This window comes from Sus scrofa, chromosome 6 (assembly GCF_000003025.6).
Source record: "Sus scrofa isolate TJ Tabasco breed Duroc chromosome 6, Sscrofa11.1, whole genome shotgun sequence".
Taxonomy (NCBI): domain Eukaryota; kingdom Metazoa; phylum Chordata; class Mammalia; order Artiodactyla; family Suidae; genus Sus; species Sus scrofa.
Window position 1 is genome coordinate 7,304,444 of NC_010448.4, and position 7,192 is coordinate 7,311,635.

The window sequence follows — 7,192 nt, forward strand, 5'->3', positions numbered from 1 at the left end:
ACTAGAAACAAAAAGCCCCACAGTTGTTATTATTGTCATTTTTGGCGTTACTCTTTTCTTCTGTCCTTGCATGTTCTCTTCAAGATTCCAAGTGCTGGTGGAGGGAGAGTCCACTTGGCTAGCGGAGTCATGGGCCTACTCCTCGGCTTGGGGAAGGCACGAGGGCTTTCATTCACCCGAGATGTCATCAAGCATAGAAAGGGGGCATGGACCCCCCCAAATAACATATAGCTCCACTTCTTGCTTCAGTCTCAGTTTTCTTCCTGGTGGTTGCTGCTGAAAGGCTAAGAGGGGTGTTTCCCCTAAGCTCTGCTCCCCTACTCCCATCTGCATCATAGCACTTGCTTTCTAAGTGTCTATGAAGTTTTATACCAATAATCCCAAACCTGGATCTTTAGGTAGTGGGCCTGGGGCCCACTATTTCACATGAAATACTTTAGAAAGGAGGCATTTTCCCAAGCCCTTGGCTATTTCATGTCTCAGGGAACCTATGATGCCATAAATCACTGCTGACCAGGTGTGGATAAAGCGGACCTGGCCAGTGCCTGGAGCTGTTGGTGGTGCCGCCCGAGGAAGCAGCCTCCCCACGAGCCCACAAAACAACATTTGAGCACCTAGCATGTACCAGGAGCACAGAACATGTGCCCAGTGTCACTCTGGGCACTTCCACACACCCTATTTTATTCAATCCTCACCCTCACCATGAGGTGTAGGGGGCATTTTCTCCATCTGAAAGAAAAGCAAGAAAGATGGGACCCCAAGGCAGCAAGTGACTTGCCTGAGGACGGGAGGTGGAAAGTGGCACAGCTGAGCCTGTCAGCCCACAAGTCCTGGGCAGATGCAGGGAGGCTGGCTGGACCAGGAGGCAGTGTGTGTGTGCGTGCCTACAGTGTCACCACATGGGCCGCCCTGGGGCGGGGAGCATCCCGGAAGGCACATCAGCGTTCCTGGTGAAGGTCTCAGAGCATGAGGCTCCAGTCCTGTCCCAGGGAGAAGGGAGCCCACTCTCTGGCTGGAGAGCCCATGGGCTTTATAGACAGACTCCCAATCTCTCCAAGAAGGCTTTCCCCAAGTCTGCAAAGGGATTCCCGCTTTTCCATGGAAGCAGATGAAACTGACAGCTCTCTGCGGAGGAGGAGGAGCCATGAGCTGGCCGCTGGCTGGGCTTCCTTGAATCTGTGCCTCTCACCGAGGCACCGGGCTGTCTCAACAGTAGTTCTGGCTGCAAACAAATCGGCCCAAGAAAACTAGGTCAGCATGCGGCCAAGCGGCACTTCCTGCTGGTCCGCGCTCCCCACGCTCGCGCTCGCGCTCTCGGGCTGCCCTCCCTTCCCCACTTCTCCGCACTCTCCGCTCTTCGCCCCTCTTCAGTTCCCCTGCTCTCATCCCTCCTTCTTGCCCTCCCCTCTTTCTGGTCCTCTGCTCCTGTCTCTCCTGTGCCCTCTCTGGCCATCGGACATCCTCCCTCCGTCCTCTCTCCTCCTCTCACACTTCTGGAATCAGTACTCAATGAGACAACCAATCTGTGGTTTTTTTAAACAGACAATGCGCTTGTTTTAAAGAGATCAGAGGAGCAGAACAGAAAAGTTCACACATGAAAAAAAGGCAAAATCCTACCACTCAGAATTAACCTTGGTGAACACTATTCCAGATAAATATTAATGCATACATGTACATATTTTTATGCATTATGTATATAGTAGAGGATAGATATAGAATTTTATTTAAATGAGATGTTTTTTAAAATGTAAAGGTATTTAGTTTGAAATTTACTTTTATTTAAATTCAGTACAGGAAAATAAATTATGAAATGGAAAGAATTGTTGAATTTTAAATAAATGTGTCTTTACCACAGGAAACAGAATAACAAGTTTCTTTAGAAAGGAGGTGGGGGGACAGAGAGAGAAAGAGAGAGAAGGGTTGGAGATTTGTAAAAGCTACATGTTTTAGTTTTTCACTAGTATAATTAATCCTTGCCAAGAAAGATGGGAGAATTAGCATTTTCCTCCTCTCACTTCTCTGTTTCCTGATTTTTAGAAGTTGCACTATGATTATTTTTAATTTCCCAGGCTTATAATATTCACAATCAGTTGTGTGTATACATATACATATATATATTCATTCAGTTATATATATTTCCCATAATAACCATAGTAAAACACGTTTGCTATTGGTTCTATGTCTAAACAGATTGAGTGCCCATCACCAGCACTTTTCCCATGTTTTTTGCATTCCTGAATTATTTATTTAAGGTCCTCTCTCAATTGTCTGGATTTCATTTTGAAGTCATTGTCTGAAGAATGATTTACAGGTCCTGTACTGGGCAGCATCATGGACTGGGTGTAACCTTCTCAAGATACTCTGCTTTCACTTACAACGTTGTACACATGGTTCCATTGTCTTCTGGCATTTGTGCTGCTGTGGAGTTGTTTGAGCATAGCTAGACTTTTTTTTCTTCTTTCTTGTAGGTAGTTTTTAGAGGGTGTTGGAACAATTCTTTCTATATAATTCCAGTTTAACTGGGATATATTTGGTATTGTGCACCCTGAATAAAATTTTCCTCCAATGGACTATGCTCTTAGAAGCTGAAAAGTCCTTTCTCTCGTTATTTCAGGAAAATTATTTATACTCTGTCGTCTTTAAGTACACATTCTTTGGACTTCGTTGGCTTATCATTTAAGGAATCAAATATGTATGTATTGGTTAATTGTCTTCCATATCTGTTAGTTTCTAACAGCTTATTTATTTATTTATTTATTTTGCTTTTCAGGGCCGCACCTGCGGCATATGGAGGTTCCCAAGCTAGGGGTCAAATTGGAGCTACAGCTGCTGGCCTACGCCACAGCCACAGAAATGCAGGATGCAGGATCCGAGCCGCGTCTTTGACCTACACCATAGCTCACAGCAACGCCAGATCCTTAACCCACTGAGCAAGGCCAGGGATTGAACCCGCAACCTCATGGTTCCTAGTTGGATTCATTTCCCCTGTGCCACGACAGGAACGCCAGTTTCTACAGTTTAAAGATATTTGTCATTTTGATTGTAATGCAAGGCTTTTATTTTCGTGATTCAATTTTCAGCACAAGATCTGTTCTCTCTTTGCTGTCTTGAATTATGCATCAGTCCCATAATATTGTTGTTTTTGTCCTCAGCTTGTTTCCTTAGTTCTTCAGTCTCCCTTTAGAGCATCTCACTCTGTTTTCTTTTGTTTGGAGCTCTTGTTTTATTGACGTTCATGTTTTCATTTGTTGCTGTGTCATATGAATCCCGGATCAAGGTTCACTCCATTCCTTTGGGCGGCGTCCACCCATTTCCCTGGGGGCTGGGATAGCCTTGGTTTTTGTTTTCCAGTTGGCATATTGGTTTGGAGCCTTCCTTTCCATCTGTTCACTTTTCTCTGTTATTTCCTGCCCTCTCCTTTTTTCTTCCCAGCAGCCCTTTCCTTTATTTCTATATTAGAAGAGAGAAAGATAAGAATTGGCAGATTTAGTAAAACTTGCCTGGATTTTGTGGATTAATGGGTACAGTTTCTGGGCGAAGAGGGTGGCTTGCTCCATCATTTTTCATTTCTTTCCTTCATGGATCTTTTATTGGTTTTTACCTTTTTGATCTTTTTTGAACACTACTGAGGACTTTTGGGGTTTTTTTTGCTTACCATTTTGCGCGTTATATTTGATGCCAGGGCTGGGAAGTTTTGAGGTGCAATTTCAATCACTGTCCTAACCTTTTAACCTAGAATTTCTGAAATGTACTCTGTTCACCCAGTTTTCCACGGGCCCACAACTGTGCATTTTAAAAATTCCCCAGCCCTTGTCCATGTTTATTCACTCAATCATTCTTTCGCTCCTTCAGTCAACATTTGTGTCAAGACACCGATGATAGACTGTTTCTTCACTGTTCCTTCCAAACCGCACAAACTACATGTCCCTAACTCAGATTCACCCAGACAGTTGAACTGAATCCAGAGTATGGTCCCAGCATGTAAGAACTACCCCAAACATGGAAAACTAATGAAACTCTTTTCAAGTTGTTAAATTTAGCTCGAGGAATAAATTAAATTGTAAATGTAGTGTTTCAATTTTAAAAACTCTTCTAGCAAAGTTCACTTTAAAACCAGCTCATAACCCCCCCCCCGCCACACACACACACACATACCCCCTGCCCCCCACAAAGACCCTGAAGTTGTTTAAAATCTTAGGTCATCAGTCCTGCTATTTACTAGTCTTCCACCTTCCTGTTGAACCATTCTCTTAACTTTTTGGTATTTCCCGGTAATTGCAACACTTTGTTTATATAGTGCATTATATAGTTTCTAAAGTGTTTTCCCCTATTTTTTCCTTTTCTTTCTTTCACACTCCTTTTTTTTTTTTAATTTTACACTCATTATTTACCTCAATTTACAAATGAAGGAACCAAGGCTTAGAATGTGAGTTTCCTACACAGCTGCTAAAGCAGAAAAAGCAGCAGAGACATGGAATTCAACACAATCCCTCTCGTGTTTTCCAAATATTATTGGCTCCTGCTCTCTTGAAATATATGGGATATTGTTGTTTATAGGGAATAAAATTTAGTTCATGTTTACGGTGAGAAACCATTGTATGTACAATTTTGTATCTTATCTTTTTTTTGCCCAAGACTATACATCATTAACATTTTATTTATTTGTTTTTTGTCCTTTTAGGGCCACACCTGCGGGATATGGAGAGTCCCAGGCTAGGGGTTGAATCAGAGCTGTAGCTGCTGACCTACACCACAGCTCACGGCAACGCCGGATCCTTAACCCGCTGAGCAAGGCAGGGGATCGAACCTGTGTCCTCTTGGATGCTAGTCAGATTCACATCCACGAAGCCATGACGGGAACTCCCATCGTTAGTATTTTCAAATTCTCCTCAATGTTTCCGATGTCATTTAGTGGCTATCTCCTCATTTACGATGCTGTTTTCTAGTGTTGGACATCTAGGTACTTTCTCGTTATTGTTATTTCCCTGTAATAGCTGAGAAAGTAACATATTCGGCACATATAGCCTTTTGCTTTTGTTGGATTATTTCTTTAGGATAAGTTTCCAGGATTGAAATCATTGGGAATGTTTTATACTAGTGCTTGCCGCAGAGGTCATTTTAATTTATAATGGCACTCACAATGAATGAGGCTCTGGTTTCACTCCAACTTGGCCCAAATCACATATTGTTTATATTGTGAGATTTTGCCACATTGAACAGGTTTAAAATGATATGTCAAGGGTGCTCTAGCCTACATTAAAATTTAATAGCATTGAGTTCCCATCGTGGCGCAGCAGAAACGAACCTGACTGGGAACCATGAAGTTGCAGGTTCGATCTCTGGCTTCACTCAGTGGGGTTAAGGATCCAGCGTTGCTGTGAACTGTGGTGTAGGTTGCAGACACGGCTCAGATCTGGCTTTGCTGTGGCTGTTGCGTAGGCTGGCAGCTGCTGTAGCTCCAATTAGACCCCTAGCTCAGGAGCCTCCCTATGACACGAGTGTGGCCCTAAAAAGACAAGAGACAAAAAAAAAATTTTTTTTTAATAGCATAGGTTTTATTTTCTGTATGCTTTTTTGCCATTTGTATTGGCTCATATAAATTATCTATTTACAGGAGTTCCCATTATGGCTCAGTGGGTTAAGAACCTGACTAGTATCCATGAGGATGTGTGTTCAATTCCCTGGCCTGGTTCAGTGGGTTAAGGATCCAGTAGTGCTGCAAGCTGTGATGTAGGCTGCAGATGAAGCTCAAATCTGGCATTACTGTGGCTCTGGCTGTGGCCGGCATTTGTAGCTCCGATTTGACCCCTGACCTGGGAACTTCCATATGCCACAGGTGCGGGTTTAAAAAGAAAAAAAGCAAATTACCTATTTATGTTTTTTATCTGTCTATTAGGTCTCGAAGTGTCCATAAAAATCTGAATTACTTCAGGGTTTGACAGTTAATCTAAATATCTTCCTCTGTCGTCGTCTCCTTTTTTTCTTCCTTTTCTTTTTTTTCTTTCTTCCTTTTTTGGCTGCCCTATGGCATGTGGAGTTCCCAGGCCAGCGGTCAGATGTGAGCTGCAGTTGCGACCTATGCCACAGCCGGGGCAACGCTGGATCCTTTAACCCACTGTGCCAGACTGGGGATCGAACCTGCGTCCTGGCGCTGTGGCGATGCCGCCGATCCCGTTGCACCACAGCAGGGACTCCTGTCTGCTTTTTTCATATTTAAAATTAAAAAATTGAAGTACAATTTACACAGAGCAAAGAGCCACCCTTTGTAGAGGTTTGACCAGTGCCTGCCGTCGTGTCAGCCCCAGTACCATCAGCCGTTCCATTACCTCCCACATCCTCTCGTGGGCCTTTGTAATGGGCCCCTTCTCCCAATCCCAGACCCAGCAACCATCCATCAGTTTTTCTGCCCCATAGTTTTGCCTTTTCCAGAATGTCGGATAAACGGAAGCATGCACTATGCAGCCTTTTGAGCCTGGCTGCTTGCCCTGAGCGTGGTATATTTGCCCTGTGTCCTTTGTGTGGCCTGTCATTGCTGAGTCACAGTCCATCATCTGGCACAGTTTATTTGTCTCCCTCTCTGCTTTAATCCTTCTCTTTTTAGTTCTGTGACATCTCTTTCTAACATTTTTGATTTTTAAATATTTAAGTCTATCCACCAGTCTTTTCCTGTGTAATCACTGCTCTTGAGAAGATTTTACTTAAGCCATTCCTTTTGCAAACAGGAGAACCCTAAGAAGCCTAATCCATATGTCTGTCCATTCTCCTTTCATAAAGTGGGTGTGAATTGTCATTTTCCACTACTATGGACTGAATCCTGGGCATCTTGGACAAAGAGGCATGATCCTAGGAGCTCCCCCCAGCAGGGAGCTCTTGATTTTAGTGGAATTTTAGTAGTTAGTGGCAGAAACAAAACATGTTCTCCTGGAGGTGGTGGGGGGGACGACCTGGTAGGGCAGGGGTGCAGCCACTCTAAGAAGGATGAAGAAGTGAGCTGGCATCTCACCAGGCTGGGGTCCCTTGGTACACTGAGAGCAAACATCACTTTAAATTCAAGGAAGTGGGGAGTTCCTTTTGTAGCTCAGTGGGTTAAGAACCCGACATACTGTCTGTGAGGATGCAGGTTTGATCCCTGGCTTTGCTCAGTGGTTAAGGATCCGGCATTGCTGCAAGCTGCAGTGTAGGTCGCAGACAT